The sequence below is a fragment of the Rhipicephalus sanguineus genome, unplaced genomic scaffold (assembly GCF_013339695.2).
Source record: "Rhipicephalus sanguineus isolate Rsan-2018 unplaced genomic scaffold, BIME_Rsan_1.4 Seq8358, whole genome shotgun sequence".
NCBI lineage: Eukaryota > Metazoa > Arthropoda > Arachnida > Ixodida > Ixodidae > Rhipicephalus > Rhipicephalus sanguineus.
In genome coordinates this window covers 1-18,781 of record NW_023616098.1, presented here as the reverse complement: position 1 = coordinate 18,781, position 18,781 = coordinate 1, and positions in this window count along the sequence as shown.

The window sequence follows — 18,781 nt, the reverse complement described above, 5'->3', positions numbered from 1 at the left end:
AATCATATAGGGAAAATGTGTCTGAAGGTTTTGGTCGCCATTTAAGAGCGTCTGCAAAGTACGTGTGATGTCGACGTAGTTTGACCTCTGCAGCCTACACTATTGCTGTTTCTCGCAAGTGCTGTCGGGTTGAATGTTGGTAATGAGTAAAATACCGGACTATTAAACACAACCCGGATTCGCGTATTGCGCCAAAAGTGTCCTTTGTTTCTCTTTCAGCGTCAATTTCCAACCCCTATATTTACATGGTTCATGCAGCGCTGAGAGGTGAAGATGAAGAAGAAGAAAGCATAGGACTGTTTCTTCATCTTCGTCTTTCAGCGCCGGATGAACCATGTCAATATTCCAACTACCATCCAACTTTCCATTCTATTGCCCTATTTGCACTGCTGCAAGTCGCACACAGATAGATAAACGTTTTAATGAAGCTGGAGATGTTTGCCTGGCTGTTCGCCTGACATGCTACTCCAGGTGCTGGGTGACGATTATGATATATACAGTGATAACCACATAACACATACAGTCACACAAGTTTACAAAGTTTGGTTCAGGCTCGTGGCCCGCAAGAAATTCAACAGCGCTTTCGTGGCACGTAGCGCACAGGTGCTGCTTTGCCATGGGCCCAGAACATGTCGCAACTCTAAGCACGATCCCCGTTGAAGATGCAAGGCTGCCTTCAGAGACTGTCTCTCTGATGCGTATCGCTTGCATTCACAAAGAATCTTCTTGGACGTTGCATTGCACGCACATTGGTGAGTCCGACAGCTTAATCTTGCTCCTGAAGTAGTTGGTGTATGCGACGTTCAGTCGGATGCGGTGCAAGCATGTTTCATCTTGCCTGTTTAGGTCTCGCGGCATATCAAAGTTACACGATGGGTCAATCTTGTAAGTGGTCCATACTGGTGATTAGCATCTGTCCAGAGGGATCGCTGGAGCCGCCAAGCGTGTGCCGATACGATTGTCGCGGCATCTTTTCTCGAGAAAGGTATCTTGATGATTTCTCTCGAGGCGTCATGTCCAGCTTTGGCAGCGTCATCAGCATGGACGTTGCCTTGTATTCCACAGTGGGCAGGTATCCACTGCAGAGCAATGCGGTGATGGAGGTCACAGGCTTTGTTGCATAGATATTTGATGACGAGTTGGTCTTGCGTGCGTGGAGGACTTCAGAGACTGCAGCGCCGCTCTTGAGTCGGTGAAGATGACCCAAGACTCAGCTGTCTGATCTACAATGTAATTAAAAGCAGCCCGTAGTGCAGCCAGTTTCAGTCGCTGTAGATGAAGTGCGGTGACTAAGAGTGGCAGAGATGGTGACATTGGCAGATGGAATCCAGACACCAATTGCAGACGATGTAGGTGTAACAGAGCCATCAGTGTAAATATGACGGTGAGCCCTGTAATTATTTTTCCACGTGCTGTAGGGTGAAATATGTTAGTGCTGGTCCGGGTGTACGTCTCTTGTTCTTGAACCCAGGCACAGAAGTGATTATTGACCACGAGGAGTTTTCCACGATGGCTCTGTAGGCATTGATGCGCTTTGATAATGCAGCGGAAGCAAGCTCCGCACCACAAGACTGCTGTCTGAAGCAAGCGGATGACCCGGCATTCTGGTGGCATAACGCAAGTGAACTCGAAGAACTCCTGCTGCAGAAGCACTGCAGCTGATAGGCGTCTGCTTTCGGCAAGGGTTCCAATACTTGATGTGTTTTTGGTAGGCCAAGGCACACTCTCAGGGCTTTCGCTTGAGCTCCAGTCAGCGCTTGTATGTTGGTTTGTGAAATGCCATGTAACGCAGGAAGGCTGTATCTTAGAAGACCTTCACAGAGAGCCGTATACATTCGCAGCAGGGCACTTACGGAGCAGCCCCGGCGTTGCTTGATAACATGCGGAAGATGCTCGCATATGATGCAACTTTTTCCTTTAGTATTCGAACTTGGGGCGTCCATGTCATTAGCCTGTCGATTGTCACTCCCAGAAACTTATGACTTTGCACATACCGAATGGGAGAATTCGCTACCTTTAACGTATAGCGCGAAACATCACGCCTCGTAAAAGCAACGGCGGCGCATTTTTCTGGTGACATTCATTAGACCTCGCCCGAGTAAGAATTTTTCGATTGAATTGAGAGCTTTTTGTAGTCTTGCTCGTAGGACACGTCTGTTGCGACCACTGCTCCATATACATATGTCATCTGCATAGAGAGAGATTTCGACCGATGCAGGGATACACTTCTCCAGTCCAATGAGAGAGATGTTGAATAAGGTTGGACTTAGAACACCGCCCTGGGGAACTCCTCGATGCACTGTGTGCGGGGCTGTGTCACCTTCTCTTGTGGACATGTAGACTGACCGATCAGTGAGGTAGTCCAAGGTCCAGCGGTACATACGACCGCCAACTCCGACAGACTTCAGGGCGTATAGGATGGACTCGTGAGTCACGTTATCGAACGCTCCCTTGATGTCGAGGAATACGCCGATAGTGATGTTGCCCGTAGCTTGTTGAGCTTTACGCAGTTTAATGAGACGAATCACATTGTCGATGCTACTGTGGCCCTTTCGAAACCCTGACATTTGTGGAGGGTATGCATTCATGTTCATCAGCAACCAGTCCAGGCGCATCAATACCATCTTTCCATAAGCTTTCCTACGCAACTGAGAAGAGCAATGGGACGATAGGAGTTAAGGTCCGTTGGAGACTTGCCAGGCTTGAGAATAGGAATGACACGAGCTCGTTTCCAGCAAGGTTCAAGACCGCCACTCTCCCAGCTGGCATTGAATATGGCAAGAAGGTGCATCTTCGCCTTGTCGCCTAAATGCGTTAACTCAGCGTAGCTAACGCAGTCAGGTCCGGAGATGACGCCTTGTTCACCAGTGCCAATGCTTCCAAGCAGTTCCATGATCGAAAAAGGTTCATCCGCCTCTGTGGTGCTCGTCATCGCTAAAACCTCTTGTGCTACACGAGGCAAGGTGCTTGCGCCACTACTGCAGTTATCTTAGAGCAGAAAGCCTCCGCCACGTCCAACTCGCTGCTGTTACGAGATAAAGCAACTGAACTGAAGGGATGCAGTTGAGTCGGTGTGGTTTTTAGGCTGCGGACGATACCCCATATTCTTGACAGCGGCTTTCTTGGGTCCAGTTTAGAACAGAAGGCCCGCCATTGCCTCCTATCTAGCTTATCCAGGTGACGTTGGATTTGTTTTTGCATTCGCCTGGCATCGCGAATTCATCTGCAGACAACGTCCTACGAGCACGTCTTTCAGATCGGCGGCGAATGGCCCGGAGCCTCTCATACTCAACGTCAACCGTTGAATGAGTTCGAGGTGGTTCTAGGCGTTTGGTGCTACTTTGTTTTGCTTGATTGAGCACAGCCACAAACTCCTCATACGTCATTCCAGATGGGTCTGAATCTTCGATTGTAGCGTTGTATAACTCCCAGTTAGTGCAACGAACCACCCTCCGTTGCGTGTACTGCTTAGGACAGCCCAAGGAGATGTAGGTTGGCACGTGGTCACTACCATGACTTTCGATGTCAGCAAACCAGGTTGCCGTGGACATGAGGTGCGCGGAGATCATGGTGACATCTAGGGCGCTGCACCGGTCATTCTTGAAGAAGGTTGGCTGTCCATCGTTAAGAATCGCCAGGTTGTTTCGATGTGCGATATCAAAAAGGCGTCTACCACGGACTGAAGTCTTTCGACCGCCCCAGGCAGGGTGATGCGCGTTGAAGTCCCCGGTTAGTATGTGAGGTCCAGGTGTGCCATCTATTATGTCCTGCAGCTGTCCACATCGAATGTAGCACGAGGTGGTATGTATGCCGCAATCACCGTAAAGGCCAAAGTGTCCCACTTCACTGTCACTGCAGCGTATTCATTGGATGCATCGGCTGATATGTGGTGAACATTGAAAGTTAAATCATTACGAACAGCCAAGAGAACTCTGCTGGTATCCATTCCCGTCGAAGAAACTGTGATGGTGTATCCTGAAAGACGAATGCGGTGCGCACTCGGGACTCTGAGATGGCGATCACCGGAAACCGGTGCTTATATACAAACTGTCTGAAGTCGGAGAGACGACAGCGGAGGCTGCAGGCATTCCATTGAAATACTGTTGCCTGTTTCCTAATGTTCTTGAAACTGGTCGGCTGAGCTGTTAACGCCATTGTGCCAGAACAGGAGAGAGAAAATCAAGCAGCGTCAGTATAGACTTAGCCACCGGGGAGGACATTGGAGGTGAGGAAGCTGCGTACAGCGTCGACAAGAGCAGATAGCAACGAGTATATATTTCCATGGTCTTGTCGAGCGCCGCACTCGCGTGATCCACGCCAAGACGTTGGGGCCCGTGACTCTTTCGACAGGCCGGATGAGCGCTCCTGAGCACCTCGTGTGTGAGGAGTTGGAGCTGATGGGCAAGTCGGTAGAGACGGGAACTCATTTGTGTCGTCAATTCGTGGCGGATTTTGACGGCATTCCTTTGTCAACTGGGGGCATCACTGCTTGGCCACCACCTCGAGGTTTTTGTTTCTGGTGTACCGCATCCTTTGCCAATTGGTACCCAACGTTGTTTTCCACCTTGTAATTGTGTATCCGCTTCTCTTTACGCAAAATGGGGCAGTGAGTTGACGTATACTCATGTTTTTTTCCTGCAGTTAGGGCACTGTGGCTCTTCATTTCCACATGCAGATCGGTCGTGGTTGCCCCCGCAGCGTGAGCATCGTGCTTGTAACCTGCAGGCACCAGCAACATGGCCGAAACGCTGACACTTGGTGCACTGCCTCGGAGCCTCAATGTACTTGTACACTCGGTAACGTGTGTAGCCCAGGATGACGTACTCAGGAGCACTTTCGGTAACAAACACAATGCGGACGTTTTCTGACGTTCCCAGTCGCCTTACAGATCTGACGGGAGCTCTTTGAAGAAGAGCAGCGAGAATGTCTGCTTGATCAAGGTCTACAGGAACTCCCTTGATGACGCCTACTCCGCAGTTGCTCGGTCGTGGCTCGTAAGCTTGTACAAGTACTCCAGCAATGCTTGAGATTTTCAGTAGACGTTCAGAAGCGTCTGCATTACGAGTATCGACAGCCAGGAGATTCAAACGTTCATTCGGTCGTACTTGTAGCACGCCATCTGGAGCTGTCTCTTCAAAAGCTGTCTTAAGTGCTAGTGGATTGAAGCGTGTGATAACTTGCTCAGCGTTTCTTGGCTTGAATATGATGGTCAAGTTTGGCTTAGGTGTGTTTTCTGCGGGCACAGAGTTAGGTAGCATAAGCGACCTCTTCGATCCGCGGCAGCGTTTGACGGGCGGTGCATCAATGTGTTTTTCCGAGCCGTCGGAAGAAAGCGCAGTAGCATCCATGTATGTAACAGTTGCAGAGGATTCTGACATGTCAGAAAAGTCATCGTCCTGACCTACAGGCAGATTGACGTCGAGACAGGAAATGGTCTCCATGGGAGGACCTTGGCCAGGTGGTAGCGAGTTATTCGCAGAAGATGGAGTATAGTTCTGACCTGTAGCCATTGGAAGCTGCAATCCAGCGCCAGAAATAGCCCCGGTGCTGGCTGCCGCCGCTTGCATCTGCTGTGCTTGGTGTGGCGTGGTACCGGGTTGAAGCTCAGGAGGCTCAGGAGGCACACAGATAGACCACAGAAAGACTGACTAGCACACAGATAGCACACAGAAAGACTGACTAAACTTTTTAAGAAGCATGTACGTATGACTCTTGTGCCCGTAAACTTATAATCGAAAAGACAAACTGAAATGCATGGGTTATTCAATTGAGTCCTCGTGCAATTCAATTTTATTGCACTCGTATTTACCTGCTGGGGCTACACTCTGCGGGCTGTAGACAAGCATTTCCCCCGCTTTCAGTGCGATGAGCGATGCGCCTCCGAGCAGAAATTCCCTATTTCCTTAGTTCTTGCTGCCGTTTACTGCTAAAGGTCGGCACACAGCCTTTTCTGAGAACTGAAAACAATGTCTGCTATTGCGAATACAAATCTAAACGCTATAGTCCCATCTGAACTTTCTTTTTTTTTTTTAACCATAGGCCTCCTACGAGAACCCGCCACACATCTACGCTCTGGCTGACACCATGTACCGGAACATGATCATCGACTCTGAAGGACAGTGCGTCATCATCTCGTAAGTGTCTGAATAATCTTGCTTCTTTCTTGTTCCATCTTTTAGTAAGCGCGCACGAACGTACGCCTGTACTGTCTTTACATTTGTATAGAACTCCAGCGAACGTTTACTCCCCATCACTTCAGATATACGAATGATCTTACACATCTCGTGGATGCCGAGATCACTGTTTGCGTACTGCACGCTTTTCCTGCGGTAACACTCATGGGCACAACATTCCAACGCGTCGTTTCTTCCTTCATTAGGCTTTCCTTTTTTTTTTTTTAGAAAGGAAAAAAAAAGATTCGCGCTTTTGACAATTGGGCTGTTCATCTGCTTGATCAATAGGCGAAGCCTGCTTATACTCGACAGAGTTTCGTGGATAAGTACGAATTCATTACTACGTCGCTTCATCACACTCTCGTATTCTTACGCGTGTTTTCATCATGCCACAAAGATCCTTCGTATGTGTATTGTACTTCATGGACTAGTTATCGTCAGTTCAATAGCAAATCTCTCTCGGAGCTGTTTCAGCATCACTTGCGGAATGCGTGCTGCTGCAACCTACAACCTCTTCTTTTAGAGAGATGTACGAACGATGTATAAAACAAATAATAAAACACAGCATGACCATTGTGAACCTTTTGAGCTGTAGTAGATGGAGCTGAAGCGAAGATAACTATACATGCGACATACCGTGACGCTTCATCGCCGAATGAAATTTTCGAAAAGGGACTGACTGGGGGCTAGCGATCACTTCTCCGAGAGCACTAGTACAGTTAAAAAGGATACCGTAGGCCACTGCATTCATAGCTTTTCTGGTTAAGGAATGCTCTCTAAGATGGCGCGGCCAACGTGGCTGATTATGTCGACTTCTCCATAAGAGTAACGTGTACTATAGCTAACAAATGATGAACCACAGCGCAATTACTGAGGCAAAGGCGATAAGAAGGACGAACAAGGCGCTGTTCGGCCTTCTTCTTGTCGTCCTTGTCTCGTTGGCCGCGCTGTTCTCATCACCAACGCGCCCAACTTTTCACATTACTACAGCTCATAGTCTCTAATGCCTCCACACTGCATTTTCCGTTCCGGAAAACTTCCTGTTCTCTACTGTCCTTCTTTTCCAGAGAGAGAGAGAGAGAGAGAGAGAGAGATAGAGGTTTATTGTGGCAGAAAAGCTGAGAGGTTGGCCTGAACCAATCTTCTGGCCTGCTACTCCGCGTTAGGAAAGGGGAGGGGAGAGAGAAGGTGTTGATGATGATGAGGAGGAAGCAAAACCTTGAATGTCCGAAACCATTTACAGTCTCTTGTCGAGTTCTGTCTCGCGCAAAAACTTGTTCTGCGCTTTCAGAATATCGCGCTGATGTCGAGGTGGTGGTCCCAACAGAAGTTTTTCTGAAACTTGTTGTTTCGTAGACTTTAACAAGGCGGTGGCCATCGCATTTCTTTGCGTTATATATATTGGGCAGACGCACAAGAGGTGTTCTGTTGTCTCAGGAGTGCCACATACCTCGCAATTCGGACTGTCCGCACAGCCGATAAGGTGTAGGTAACGACGACTGAACGCCACCCCTAGTCGCAGTCTGTGTAGTAGGCTTGTGCTGCACCTCTTCGTGGTTGGCGGCATTCTAACGTGCATTTCTGGATAGAGTTCGTGAAGACGGCGGTGACGATGACTTGGTGAAGGCCAAGATGCTGCAGTATTTTCCAGGCTCTCTCACTAATCTGGACGAGTTAACCCGGAATCCATCTGAACCTATGTACTTTTACGCGCATAGTCGGGCACAGTGGCCCTCCATGACAGTGTACGTGCCGCGTACTGCGGCGAGCGCAAGCGGAGACCTCGCGCGTTCGTTAGACGATAACGACCGAACGACTGCTGAACTCGAGCCGCTATCTGGACGAGGCAAGAGGGGTTGGTCCCACCGCGGGATTATGTGTATACGGGACGATGTTCTCCACATTGCGGGTGTACCCCTTCTACGCGGTGGAAACCAGATTAGGGAGCTCCGAGATTAATTAGAGAGAGACTGTAGGGGTTAGTAGACGCTGTCTGCGTCCCAGGGCGCCGGAACTGACTCGGGGAAAATCAGAGCTGTGCACGTTGGTGGATAACGGACCGGCATTTAAGTGGCAAGGGAAACGTGGGTTCGGTTAGATATCGTTGGTGCCATTTTGCTTTTGAAGTAGCCTTACCTTCAAGTAACCTATCTATACATATATCTCTCTGTCCCTAGTTGGTTGGTTTATGGCGTTCAACGTCACAAACCGATTCAGGCTTCGAGAGACGCCGTAGTTGATGGCTCTTGATAATTTCGGCCACCTGTGGTTCTTTAACGTGCGCTGACATCGCACAGTAGACGGGCCTCTAGCATTTCGCCTAAATCGAAATGCGACTGCCGCGGCCGGTATGGAACCGGCGTCCTTCGGGTCGGCAGTCGAGCACACCACGGCGGCTAATGTCATCACCCATGACGTTCATAGACACCCCGCGTATGCTGCTGTGTGAATGAAGAAAAAAATAACTTCATTTATAAGGGTTCAGGATAAGGGGTCATGGGCTCGATGAGCGGGGCCCAAGTCCAGGGCTCCACTGCTTGCTATCGCCTGCCTTACGTAGAAGCGCTAGCTATACCTGGAGGTGGAAAAACTTTATTGATTGTTCAGGGGAAGGGGTAGAATGTGAAAGAGCGAGTAGGTGGGTCCCTATTCCAGGACTCCAGTGATCCTGGCTAACGCTGCGCCTGGTCCAAGGGGCCTCTCTGGCCCTCCAGCCGTGGTCGAGCGAGCAGGATCTCCCACGGCTCCCTAGAGTAAATACGTAACATAGGCGAATTTGCCTCCTGTGGTCTTGATGCGCGTTCCCACGACACATGCGGCAGTGACGGCCGGGCACCACACCATGGACAAGACCCGCCATGTAATGTGGGATTTATGTGATGGGCCCTTTCCAGGTGGGGATAGGTGTGCGTTTCAATTCTTCTATATGCGCGAGCTTCTGCTACTCCCAGCTGACGATGCGGCGGGGCAACACGTTCTCTCGTGCGACGTTGGTGTTCGAGAATGTCTTGGGCCGTAAGCGGACTATCTTGGCACGGGCTGTGGCTCGGTTTGTAAGTTCTCGAGCTAAGGAGTACGCCTTCTCGTTGCCTGGGATGCCCTCATGACCTGGACACCACATGGTCGCATGGTCTTCTTGGAGTTAGTCGCCTAATATTAATTCTTAGCGTGATTCGTACGTGGCAGTCTACCTTGTACGTACATTCTGCACGCTGCTTGGGAGTCGGAGATAACCAGTGCCGACTGCCCGGCGCTGTCGCAATGTTTTATTGCCATCGCAATTGCTGAGGCTTCGGCAGTCGCTGTGCAATTGGTGTGTACTGAAGCCGTTATGTCAATTTTATCACGTTGCGTGTTGCGAACGGCTACTATGACCTGTCCTCTGACGGTCCGAGCGGTGTCCGTGTACAGCACTGCTTGATTGTTTCCGAAGCTTTTGATGAGTTGCTTGGCTCGGGCTTACCTTCTGCCTTTGTGGTATTTGGCATTCATCTTCTTTGGTATTGGTGTTGCTTGTATTTGCGTCCTGGTGTGGTTTGGAATTCGGTAAATTTTGTCACTGCAGTATTGCGGTCTGACCGGGTATCTTAGTTCAAATAATAATTGTTGTCCGGCTTGTGTTAGACATAGCCATTCCGTCTGAGTTATCTGAACCGCTGCCTTCAGCTCTTCAAATGTGTTGTAAGTTCCCGTGTCGTGGAGTCTTTCATTCTCGGTGTTCAGCGGCAATCCTAGTGCAGCTTTCTAGGCGCCCCGTATGATTTGATCCAACATCTTGATTTCTGAACCAATTAAGTTTTGATAGGGTAAAGCGTATGTTATTCTGCTGATGATAAAAGCTTGAACAAGTCGTATTGTTTCGCTTTCGAGCAGGCCTCTCCCCTTCTTTGTGATTCTTCCAATCAGCCTCGCTATTTGCTTCATTGTCGTACCTCTGGGTCAGAGCTGGCGAGCTGTGCCTCCCATTGCTCGAAAGTGCTTGAGAGATTAAACTGACCTAAAGAGGTATCTAAATTTCGGGGTCTGTTTAGGCTTATCCACAATGTGTGATGGAGCGATGGCGAGCCGCCACACCGCGGACAAGCGTGCCCATACAGAGTCGGAAAATTTGCGTTTAATCTTTGTAAGTTTTTAAGTTGCCTCGTTTTCATCCTATAGAGGTCTATCGCGCCATCCCCTTATAATGATTTGTGGATGAACTTTCTATGTTGAGTGAATCTGTAGTGACCGGTGTTAAGTTTACATAGAAAGCTGCGACAAAGCGTCTCATGCTTGAAGCGTCAGGATGCGTAGTGCTAGAAGAGTTCACTACGGGACGTGCAGTGACGCTGTGAGTGCGGTAGCTAACCTGCGTATACGACGTAGTAAAGGAGGAGGCCGGTACTCGGGGGCGCCGAATAGAAACTGCCGCTCGCCTAACTAGATTACGGGGCGCGGCCAAGCAACCTATGGAACGCCTGGTTACACGCGCAGAAAGTACTTAGTATATGCCGGGTGAACAGAGGCGGCTCTCAGTTTCTTTCTCGTATTTCAACCTGTACAGCTGAGGCGATTCGTCAAAGCGCAGCGCCCTGATGCTTGCCGCTCGTGCGAATGTTTTTGCTCCTAGGCATCTTGCATTCGCATCGCTCTCCAGGTGCCGTACCCAAAGAGAGGTAGACAGACAGGCTGCCGTGCCGTTAACGAAATAACCGGATTGCAGGCTTTGCCCGCGGTGTCTGCGTGCGCGTGTCTTGGCGCGCGCACTAGCGACCGTCTCTGCACCTGTAATGCGGTTTGGCTCGGAAGCGGCGTTGCGAAAGGAGAATCCGTTTTCTTTCAGTCCCGCATCTACCCGCATACAAGCAGGCATGCGAAGGCCAATAGGATACAGCCTTTTTTCCGTGATGTTCTTGTCTGCCCAGGCCGATAATTAAGAGAGCGAAAACTTCGGAAAAAGTTCAATCAATCAATCAATCAATCAATCAATCAATCAATCAATCAATCAATCAATCAATCAATCAATCAATCAATCAATCAATCAATCAATCAATCAATCAGTCAATCACTCAATCAATCAATCAATCAATCAATCAATACACGAAAAGTTAACCTTCGGGTGCCCAAAACAATAATTGGCATTTGTGTTTTCAGTCGTTATGGAAAAACTGGCACTCATGCGCTATAGTGCGAGGCAAAATACAAGACTTGCTCAATCAATTCTCGCGTTCTCGATAATTCCAAAGCAGAATGAAACACTTCAGTTATGGATCTGGAAGATGTGGCACACGTGAAAGCGTGGTCCACTGCGCTTGGTCCCCTTTTCAATAGTTGCAGAAAAATATGCCAGGGATAAAAAAAAAAGAGATTTCGTGCTCTTCAGCCACGTGTATACCGAGTTCAGGATGAGCCTCTTGCGCAACATGCGTCTGCTGCGAACACCTCGTGCTCGCTGGAAAGAGCCGGAGGCTGTCCTCAAGTGCAAGGTGGGCTCTTTACGCAATTAAAACACTGGCAGAATAAATTAACAAAAAGAAACAAGAAGCGAAGAATTGAATGGAGCCTTCTTTTGCTTTTTTCTCATATATTACCTGGTGAGCATGCCACCTAGTCTGAAAAAAAGAAAGAAAGGAAGAAGGAAAGCATTGTGCTTAGCACTGATTTCTATTATTTTTTTTTTTACAGAAAAAAGGGAGAGAGCGCGTTTATTCAAGTTCACGGATAGAGCGTAAAGACCGCATCGTATAGCAGCCAGATCGTATGGATACATGAAATGCACGAAGTTACTCGCAGAACAACCAGGCGATTCATTGCGTCCCGCTCAGGATAATGCCAGCCGGGCAACTGCCGCAGGAAGTGCATGCATTGTGGTCGCCGTCGATCGACAAGAGTGATCGCCTGTAGGCCACGCCGGATCGTCCATATACGCCACTGAGCACGTAATAATACGCCGTTAGTCTCGGCGCCCTTGACGTATTCAGAAAAAATCGCGACAGGAGACGACGTTTGTGGTGGCTCGAGGGCGTATGTAGTACACAATTACTTCTCTCTATACCTGCAGCTGACATTCTCTTTCTTTCTTTCTTTCTTTCTTTCTTTCTTTCTTTCTTTCTTTCTTTCTTTCTTTCTTTCTTTCTTTCTTTCTTTCTTTCTTTCTTTCTTTCTTTCTTTCTTTCTTTCTTTCTTTCTTTCTTTCTTTCTTTCTTTCTTTCTTTCTTTCTTTCTTTCTTTACCGCGCCGTTCATCCGAATCCACGTCTAACACTTTTTGTGTGTTTCTGCTTGGCGCCTTTAGAATGTGTCACAGCACGTCGGAAGTCCAGTGCGATATACCCCGTACATTATGCGCCAGTAGCATCCGCAAGGTCGTGACAGCAGCAATATGCAAGACTTTCGCATGACACCCCAAATAGAAAATAAGGTATAAACAAGGGCATGGTAAATAAGACGATCCACCAGGGTGTACGAAGAGGCTCAGGTGCTGGTCACTCAGGAGACAGAAAAAGGGGGGAGAGGGCGAACTGCAGAAGCAACGGACGGAACCGGAACAAAAATGGTCGTATAGCGAAAGAGGCTCATCGATTTCGCGTGGAGGCCTCCTGGGTTATAGCAGATTCGCTTACGCACACGGACATACACACACACACACACACACACACACACACGTATGGTATATACTCCAGCAGAGAAAGAGTGGCTGCCTCCAGAAACCCGCACGGCATGATCCCCTCCAACGCCCACTGCTATTTGGAGGCCTGTCAGATAGAGAGAGCGAGAGCTCTATACCTGCTGTGTTGCTGTTCTCTTATGGCGCGCATCTTCGGGCGGCGCTACATGCCGTCCACTATAACTTCCTTCGGTGTGCCCCGGGAAACTTACCTGAGGGATATGAGGTCCGCGGGAAAGAAGCGATAACGGTTGTTCGTAGGGCGATGATTTACCGTCCCTATCTCGGGTGCCCTCCTTGCGGTCCTCCGCATCGCCTGCCCTCTGCGTCTTCCATACACTTCTTGTTCTGCTGCTACCGCAGCTTCGACACATCTGCTATACTATACACCAGGAACACTGCCCTGAGCTCCGGTCGTTATTCTCTGCAGGCGATGATCTTCGCATCATAGGTATATATGCTGCGCACGCGTGCACATATATAAACGAGACGACGCGGGTCCTCTATGTCCGCGGTATAGAAGACGTGCTGGGATAGTATATGCAGGAGCTTACGATCTGTGCTCAGGTTAGTGGATGAACATGCATTTTCCTTTTTTTTTTTCTGCGGCGTTTGGCGCGTGGTAGTCTGACTTCGTTCGCGCGCACACACGGGGGTACGGGAAAAAAGTAGATAGGTGAGTAAGTATTGCAAGTTGGTTCCGACAATGTCGCGACGGTTGGGCACGTATACAGCATGTAAGCCCGGTTCCTTCCGCATTCTTATATGGCGCACGTTAAGCGGAAGATACTGTCGTGAGTTTCTATGCGTGTGGCTGTACCGGGGACGGCACGCAAAAGCGGGAATAATGCCGCAGTGCTTCATAACGGTGAAAGTGTAAACTCTAGCGCTGTTTATTCTATGCCGCGGCGCGCAGTGTATGTGGTGTGTGTGTGTGGTGTGTGTGTGTGTGTGTGTGTGTGTGTGTGTGTGTGTGTGTGTGTGTGTGTGTTTCTGTGTGTGAGGGAGGTGTGCGTGTGTGTGTGTGTGTGGGTGTGCGTGTGCGTGCGTGCGTGCGTGCGCGCGCGTGCGTGTGTGTGTGTGTGTGTGTGTGTGTGTGTGTGTGTGTGTCAGGGAGGGAGGGAGGGAGGGGGTTCTTTCTTTTTAAGTACGTTCTTTGAAATGGCAATTCTCGACGAGACGGCGTACTTTGCCTCCGGGATGCATAATCGACGTTTGTGAGTTGTGAACGAAAAGGACAAAGAAAAAGAAAGTATTGCGTCAGCTTCTGTTATTGAGATCGGCGGTCACAAGCTATAGTTGTATGACTGCTATGAAGCTATTGCTGAAGAAAATTCCTGTCGTCATATTACGGTAGGCAGCTTCCGCCGCAACACAACAGAGTACTGCAGAGACGCAGCAGACGAGTGCGCGCTTCCCTGAAAGCGATAGTGACAAACCTATTTTTATCTTGGCCCTTCTTGGGGAGCGTTCTCATTTTGGCCAAGTAGCGTTCGCTGCTGCTTACTTCTGGGTGGCTTGGGATTGCGCTGCTGGCCACCCCTGGTTGCGGCTGCTTGGGATGATGGAGTGGCAAGGCGAATCCTCCAGATGATTACTTCGTGAAGGCGCAGCGTCTCTGGCGTGGTCCATGACAACGTGCTCGTTTTTTGTTGCCTTAGCTACGAGATATGTATGGTTCGACTGTTGGCATCGCGTTGCGAGATGGGCGGCAATAAGGCGGCCAAACTAAGAGCTAGAGTTCTTGGCGGTAACGACGTTGCGGTGAGAACTAGTGCATCTCGATGGAGCCCGCAGGGCGTGGAAGCGCGTCGGGGTCCGCTCCGCGCTTCACTGTACCGGCTTTGCGCAAGTTCGGTCGTTAATTAGCTAGTTTCTTAGTACTTCTTAATGCCAATTCGTGTACAAAACCTTTCGTTGTCGTTTTCATGTCTAGGTTAGCCGCGGGCCTTCGAGACATGTGCCTTCGGTGTTCCATGCAGTTCTTACTTCACCCAGGTTATCTTTTTTTCTTCCGGGAAAGCTGAGTGCGACAGAATACGGATGAGGAAACAGAAAGGAAGAATCCGGGGAGCTTAACCAGAAAGTCGTGTGTTGGGCTTCCTTACGCCGAGGGAATGTGAATGGGGAGTAGGGAGATTATACTGCCGTGGCGGCCGCGGACTGCCAGCAAACCACTATTGATTTTGATGCGGCCAAACATGTCGCCCCTGTGTGACAAGTCTCAGCGCTTTTGCGCTGTATTTTTGTGACAAATCACCCCGGGCTCTCGAGAAACCATCCGTATTACTCTTGATGAAGATCTGCGCGGCAGATATACTTGCACTGTTAATTCTCAATTGCACATAAGATGGCATATGGTTTGCTGGAGCCTCCACTATGAATTCGTTCATGAAACTTATATATAGTTTTTGAATGCGGAGTATCAGGGGCGTATCCAGAAATTTCTTTTTTTGGGGGGGAAGGGGGGGGGGGTTCAACCATGCTTTATGTATGTTCGTGCGTGCGTTTGTATGTGTGCGTGTATATATACGCAAGCAAAATTAAAAAATTTCGGGGGAGGTCTCCCCTCCCCCCCCCCCCCTCTTGGCTACGCCCCTGCGGAGTATGTGTGGTACTTTTTTATGCCTGAATTTCCCACCGACCCTCCATTTCTACATTCAACTAAGTAGTCTTTTTCAGGACTCTACTGTCGAAGAAACTGGCGAAGCTTCCTCGGATTACGCAGTAACGGGACATCACAACATCCAATGCTAAAAGAGCATGCAGTGTGTGGTTGCTCTACTCACGGTTGTCCTGCGGCGATGTCGTAGCCGGCAGGGGCGGCGGTGCAGGCCTGTAGGGGTTGTACGAGCGCCCTCTTCCTGAGAGTCTTTCTGGCGACACCCGTGAGATGCTCGAGGCTGGAAGCGAGCTGGGAGTTGTTGAACACCTCGGACAAGAGCATGTCCTCACTGCCAGCCAGCGCCGCAGTCAGGCACGGCGGCGTCGAGGGCTTCTCGCGCGTGTCCACGTCTACGGATGCGGTCAGGTGCGAGAACATCAGGCGCCGCTGCCGAAGCGTGGTGGGCCTCGGCGCCGGCACGGGCTCTTCGAGGGCGGAGAAGCTGCCGGCCGTCTGGCCCGTGATTCGCGGAGCATCACCTCGCGCTCCTTGGATGATAGAATCTTGTGGTCCTTGCCGATGACCTCTTGGGCCAGCCTGGCAGTCGCCGGGTCGGGCGGAGGAGAGACGAGCGGCGCCGTCATCGTCTGCTGCAGCGGCCAGCGACGAGGAGGTTGACATCTTCTCCTCCAGGCTCCTGGAGGTCGTCTTGGTTTGCTTGCGGGTGTCCCCTGGAGGGACTCTCCAGAGAGGAGCTCTTGTTGCTGGCGGCGAACGACGGCTGTCGGACGGCGGCCGGTGATGTCTCGTCGTCTGATCGACCTCGGTGAACCGCGTCGAACTCCCCTGGACGTCCTGTTTGGCGGGGGCTTGGGGTTGCTGCGCGTCCTGGGTCGCATGGGCTACCACAAAGCACCCTGCTGTCCATGAGCGACCGCGTGGGCTCTTGAGGTGGTGGTGTCATCGTCGCGCTGGTTGTTGCTGCTGCTGCCGATGGTACCGCTGCTTGTTACGTTGCTGCTGCGGTTCAGCACTTCCGGGGAGCAGCTCTCGCTGCGAAAGTGCCGCCTGCGTCCCGGCGCGTGGCGCCTCTCCGTCTCGTCGTCCGCCCTGAGTACCCGCTTGGGACTCTGGCGGGACGCCCTCTCCGTGCGCTGCTGCGACTGTTGCTGTTCTTGGTGGGGGGGTGGCCAGCGGGCACTTCACTGCTGCTGCTGCTGATGCTGATGCCTTCTTGTTGGTCCTGAAGGTGGTTGCTTTCGCGGTGCTGCTCGGTCGTCCGCGGTCCCCGTCCCTCGGCGACCGTCTCGGTTGCCGACGTCGCCCCGCTGCTGTTGACTTTCGAGGAACGCGTCGGTCTCCTGAGGTCCCCAAGGGCTGACGACGCCCGGGTCGTTCGTTTGGATCGTTGACTGAGACATGCCCTGCGCTGCTGTGGTGGCTGTGCTGGTACAGTGGTTCTTGTGGCCTTTCGCTCTTCCTGCTCACATTTGGCGCATTATTTTGTATTTTTTGTTGTGTGTTTTCTTTGGCACTGTTTCAGGTCGGGTATTCGTGTAGCGGTGTAGGTGCGACTTCTTTTATGATTCGAGGAGGGGTCGGAAAGCTTTTCTGCGAAGACTTTTGGGGTGGACTTGGGAGGGGAGGCCTCGTTCACCTCATGATTGGCAGCACGAGTACCTGCGAGAATAAATAAGAATGGTCACGATACAAATCCCGCGTCTGTAATTTTCCACTTGCGTTTATCTTAGTGTCATTAAGTCTCTGATTGAGCGCCTGTGGTACCTCTCTGTCTTGGCTGTTAAAATGTAACCTGCTACCAAAAACATTTCTTCGCTGAGACAAAAGCACCATTCAGTCCTATATGCAAACAACGCAAGCGTAACGTTTTCAAGCACAGTTTGAACACACTGCGCGCCTGTTTAGTAATGCAAATAACTTTTGCTGCAGTGTACGCTACATGCGAGGTGAAGAGAGAGGTAAAGAGAGATGAGGAAACGAGCAAGGCCGGCAGGTCAACAAGATGAGAATCCGGTTTGCTACCCTGCGTACAGAGAAGTGGTTGCGAGATAAAAGAAGGAAAGGAGCGAATGGAAATAGTACGGATTATGGGGACAGGGCAGAACGTTAACCGTCAAAGAAGGTTCTAGTTTTCTACCAATGTGAAAGAGCGAAATAAATACAGCGTTAATAGTATGGCAGCAAACTCGGCGCTGAGCCCTGCTCCCTCTTGAGCCGCAGAAGATATCGCCAGGTTTCCTACAAGCACTGGTTAGGCCGGTATGCCAGCATTAATTTGCATAATCCCAAAGTGGCCCGTCGATAAGACGGGCCGGGCCAACATGGTCGCTAGTTACTACCTGAGTGCGCCGTAACGAGCTCGCACAGCCTCAGTGATCTCCGCCAGCATCGTCTTCCCTCCCAATACCGGTGACATCAAGCCGCAGTCGGCAAAGTATCGTTGTCTCGGGTCAAATGAATGAATAGCAACTCCAGGGTTGACAGTGTTGTCGCACCTTTTCCATGTTGTGCCCCAGAATTGAGTTGTTGCAGTGCTACGGCGAACGCTCTTGGGTATATCACCAAGTCCTCATCCATGGTTTCTTATTTTTGTTATTGCTCCCTTCAGGTTTACCAGCAGACACTTCATGAACACCCTTGTTGCTTAGGGACAGTTTTATTGCGAGTATGTAGCTTGAACGCGGAGAGATCTCCTAGCCACGGCGCCTCGGTGGTTTCTAAGCGCATTTCGCTCTTCATTCCGTGGTCTAATATGACGGCACAAAAACACCGCGCGGAGATCTGGCTCTACAACCACTGTTTCTACGTCTCGCGGTAATAACAGGCCCATCAGCGGGCGCACCGCGTGACAACGAGGCGCGCTCCAGGTATAATAGAGTCATTATTACGAGGCACGCATACTCTGGTCCCGCGGGATGTGGCGGGGCCGCCTGTTTCGTCATCGTCATCATTTATGCATGCACCTTAACGAGAGAAGTCTCTTGATGGTTTCATTACCACCGCTCTCGTCTTTCGTGTATTTCGTACGTTGATTTCCCTCTGCTTTCATGCATCAGTAGCACTGAATGCGGCCTTGGATGAACCGTAAAGCTTCAATCGACTTTTGTGTTTGAACTTTTCTTTTTCAGCTTTGTATAGTTGGTCTGCGGTGTGAACGTTGGGCTGAATTAGTATGATTCGAAGGCGCTTTTCTCAAATCATACACGACAGCGACTGTACGTGGAGCGTGAAAACGCGCCTCTAGCAAGCCGCCGTTCGAACAAGGCACAACATTTATTCTGCTTGATAATGGATCAGTGGCAGATAGCTTTTAAGCAGCGCAGTGACGAGTGTCGTC